We start from the raw sequence: 4,492 nt of genomic DNA on the forward strand, positions 1-4,492 counted from the left end.
GCTTCAGGAGTAAACCCCGAGGAAAAATCTGGAGCTGTAGTCCTATGTTGAGTTCAATGCTGACTGGCAACTCCTGCTACACTGCTGGTGCCAAGCTGTATTGGTCTCTGTCGTTTCTTTGGATTAATCGTGCCTGCTGCATGGGCAACAGCTTGCTGTCTACGTTGTACTGGCATAGCTCGTGTACTGGCTTGCCTATCATGTGGACAGCTAGGACATAATATCTATAGTTGATGCCAAACAGTAGAGGGCCCCATAGAATCATAGAGTACTACATCACAGAAAAAGGCCATTCAGCCCACCTTGTCTGTGCCGAACTATTATCCTGCCTAGTTCCATCGACCTGCATCCAGACCATAGCCCTCCATACCCCACCCATCCATGTACCTATCCAAATTTCTCTTAAACGTTGAAATCGAACTCTCTTCCACCATTTTTGCGAGCAGCTCATTACCATAGCAACAGGTGAGGTGCCAGAGGATTAGAGGATAGCTGATGTTGTTCCATTGTTTTAGAAAGGCTTTAAGAATAAGCTGGGAAATTGTAGGCCAGAGGAGCCTGACATCAGTAGTGAGTAAGTTATAGAAAGATATTCTAAGGATCAGATATGTGAGTAATTGGATTGACAGTGACTGATTGGGGATAGTCAACATGACTCTCAACATGACACTCTCACCACCCTCTGAGTAAAGAAGCTCCCCTCATGTTCCCCTTAAACAGTTCACCTTTCACCATTAATACATGACCTCTAGTTCTAGTCTCACCCAAACTCAGTGAAAACAGCCTGCTTGCATTCACCCTATCTATGCCCCTCATAATTTTGTATACGTCTATCAAATCACTCCTCATTATCCTCTGCTCCAGGAATAAAGCCCTAACCTATTCAACCTTTCTCTATAAGTCAGATCCTCAAGTCCTGACAACATTCTTGTAAATTTTCTCTGCACTCTTTCAATCTTATTTATATCTTTCCTGTAGGGTAGGTGACAAGAAATGGACACAATACTCCAAATTAGGCCTCACTGAAGTCTTACACAGTTTCAACATAACATCCCAACTTTTATAAGAAGTTGATTTATGAAGTCCAATGAGCCAAAAGCTTGCTTTACGATCCTATCTATCTGTGACACTACATTCAAGGAATTATGGATCTGTATTCCCAGATCCCTCTCTTCGACCTGTTACGAATGTGCCACAACTCTGAGGGGCCAAAGGGTACAAAGTCGCCCCCTCCTTTTTGAGAATCGCAAGATCGATATTAATTTGGGTCTGGGACCCAGGAAATGAGAGAGAATCCACAAGGTTTGGAATGTGTCCTGGCCGCAGCGAAACAAAGCCACTGATAACAGCCATTGTCTCTTGGAGACGGAATTGTGTATTGAGTACTGTACTATTCATTGAAGCCCCTCAGGAGATGACCAGAGTGGGCTGGTTGAGGGATTGCATCATCCCAACCTGATTGACATCTGAGACCCTGTGAGTAAGGATAAAAGAGGGTCTGGGGAACAACCCCTTGAGACGCACCAGGAGAAACACTGGAAATCCAGTGACAGCGTTTTATAGCAAAAGCCAGTGGGGCCCGTGTGCGTCCTCCCTTGCCTGGGTTGGCGGGCTCACCATGGAAGAACGGCTTAGCTAAAGGAGAGGCCACAAGTGAATGGCCACACCAACGAGACTCCGACAGATCGAAATCATAAAAGGACTCGGCAAGTTTTTCTCCTAATCTCTCTCTCTCTCCAACCATTGCAAACCCAGCGGTCCCCAAAGGCAGCAGCCTGCATGAACTGAGTGACTTTTATATTTCCATCAGACAATACATTATCCCCTAGACAACGATAGAGCGTATTTCTTATTGATTATTATTATACCTGCACTTTTAGATTTAGTATTGACGACGTATATTATCTGTATGTTTGCATTGATATTATTTTTGTGTATTTTTACTAATAAATACTGTTAAAAATCATATCATCAGGCTTCAACGGACCTCTCTATCTTTGCTGGTAAGTGACCCAGTTACGGGGTTCGTAACAGACCATACTCCTCAGTGCCCTACCACTCACCGTGTAAGATCTACCTTGCCTTGTCACACTTGTCTGCATTACATTTCATCTAACATTTTTCAGCCGACTTATCCAGCTGGTCCATAGTCCTCTGCAAGCTTTAATAGTCTTCCTCACTGTCTACTATGTCTCTAATCTTGGTGTCTTCTGCACATTTGCTGAACAGTTTACTACATTATCATCCAGATTGTTAGTATAGATGGCAAACAACAGACCCAGCACCGGTTTACTACCTCATTCTGAATGCCAAGTGAATAAACCTTTTTGATCAACCTCCCTTGTGGGACCTTGTCAAAGTCCATGTAGGCAACATCCACTGCTGTACCTTCATCAACTTTCCCTGCAACTTCCTAGAAAAACTCTATAAGATTGGTTAGGCACAATCTACCATGCAAAAGCCATGTTAACTATCCCTAATCAGTCACTGTCAATCCAAATATTTATATATCTGATCCGTTAGAATATCTTTCTAAAACTTACCCACTGCTGATATCAAGGTCCTCTGGTCTATAATTTCCTGGCTTATTCTTAGAGCCTTTCTAAAAGAACAGAACATTAGCTATCCTCCAGTCCTCTGGCACCTCACCTGTTGCTAAGGTAATTTTAAATATCTCTGCTAGGGCCCCTACAATTTCTGCACTAACCTCACACAAAGTCTGTGGAAACATTTTGCCAGGCCCTGGGAACTTATCCACCCTAATGTTCCACAAGACAGCCAACAGTGACTCCTCTATCACCTGTACATGGTCCATGACCTCACTGCTGCTTTGCCTCACTTCTATAGATTCTAGAATCCACCTCCCAAGTAAATGCAGATGCAAAAAAATCCATTGAAGATCTCCTCCATCTCTTTTGGTTCCATGCATAGATGACACTCTGATCTTTAAGAGGACCAGTTTTGTCCCATGTTATCCTTTAGCTCTGAATATATCTGTCCTTCACCTTGTCTGCTAGAGCAAACTCATACCTACTTTAAGCCCTCCCAATTTCCTTCTTAGGTATTCTCTTGCATATCTTATACTCCTCATCTTTCCTTACTGCCTGTACCTGCTAGGAATCCCCTTCTTCTTAACCAGGACTTCAAAATCTCCAAGAAAACCAAGGTTCCCTAAAACAGGAACATACAAACTCTGTACTCTCAAAATTTCACTTTTGAAGGCCTTCCACTTACCAAGTCCACCTTTGCCAGAAAACAGCCAGTCCCAATCCACACTTGCCAGATCCTTTCTGTGATACCATCAAGATCGGTCTTTCTCCAATTTAGAATCTCAACTCAAGTCCTTAATTATCTTAAAACTAATGGCATTATGATTACTAGGTGCAAAGTGTTCCCCTGCACAAACCCTGTCGCCTGCCCTATTTCATTCCCTAATAGGAGATCTAATGTCACACACTCTCTAGTTGGGACTTCTATGTACTGGTAAAGGAAACATTCTTCAACACAACAAACTCTATCCCGTCCAGCCCTTTTACAGTATGAAAGTCCCAGTCAATATGTGGAAATTTAAAATCACCTACTATCACAACCAGATGTTTCCTGCACCAGTCTGCTATCTCTCTACAAATTTACTCCTCTAAATCCTGCTGACTATTGGATGGTCCATATTATAATCCCATTAATGTGGTCCCTTTCATGTTCCTCATTCCCACCCATTTAACCTTAGTAGATGAGCTCTCCAGTCTGCCCTGTCTGAGCACTTCCCCTGACTAGCGATACCACCACTTCCCCTTTAATCCCTCCTGTTCCTAAAACAACAGAATCCTGAAACATTGAGCTGCCAGTTCTGCCCTTCCTGTAACAAAGTATCACAAATGGCTTCTGTATTATAATTCCATGCCCTAAGCTCATCCACCTTTCTGTCAATACTCCTTACATTGAAACACACACAACTCAGAAAATGAGTCCCACCGCCCTCAACCTTTTTCATTTCTGACCTTGTACGCAGACTTAACAACATCTTTCCCCACAGCCACTCCACTCCTGTGCAGCACTAGCAAATCTTTCCACAGGGATATTAGTCCCCCTTTGGTTCAGGTGCATACAATCCTGCCTATGCAGGTCCCACCTTCCCTGGAAAAGAGCCCAATGATTCAAGAATCTGAAGAACTCCATCCTGCAGCTTCTCCTTAGTCACATGTTATCTTCATATTTCTGGTCTCTCAAGCACGTGGCATGGGTAACAAACCTGAGATCACAACCCTGAATGTCCTGTAACCTGTCCCCTAACTCCTTGAACTCACTTTGCAGAAACTCATCACCCTTTCTACCCATGTCATTCCGACCTCTGGCTGCTCAACTGCCCACTTAAGAATACTGTGGACTCGATCCGAGATGTTCCTGACCCAGGCACCTGGGAAGCAGCGTGTCATCTGGGAATCTCATTCTCATCCACAGAACCTCCTGTCTGTTCCCCTGACCATTGAATTTC

This window comes from Hemitrygon akajei, chromosome 6, assembly GCF_048418815.1.
Source record: "Hemitrygon akajei chromosome 6, sHemAka1.3, whole genome shotgun sequence".
Classification (NCBI taxonomy): domain Eukaryota; kingdom Metazoa; phylum Chordata; class Chondrichthyes; order Myliobatiformes; family Dasyatidae; genus Hemitrygon; species Hemitrygon akajei.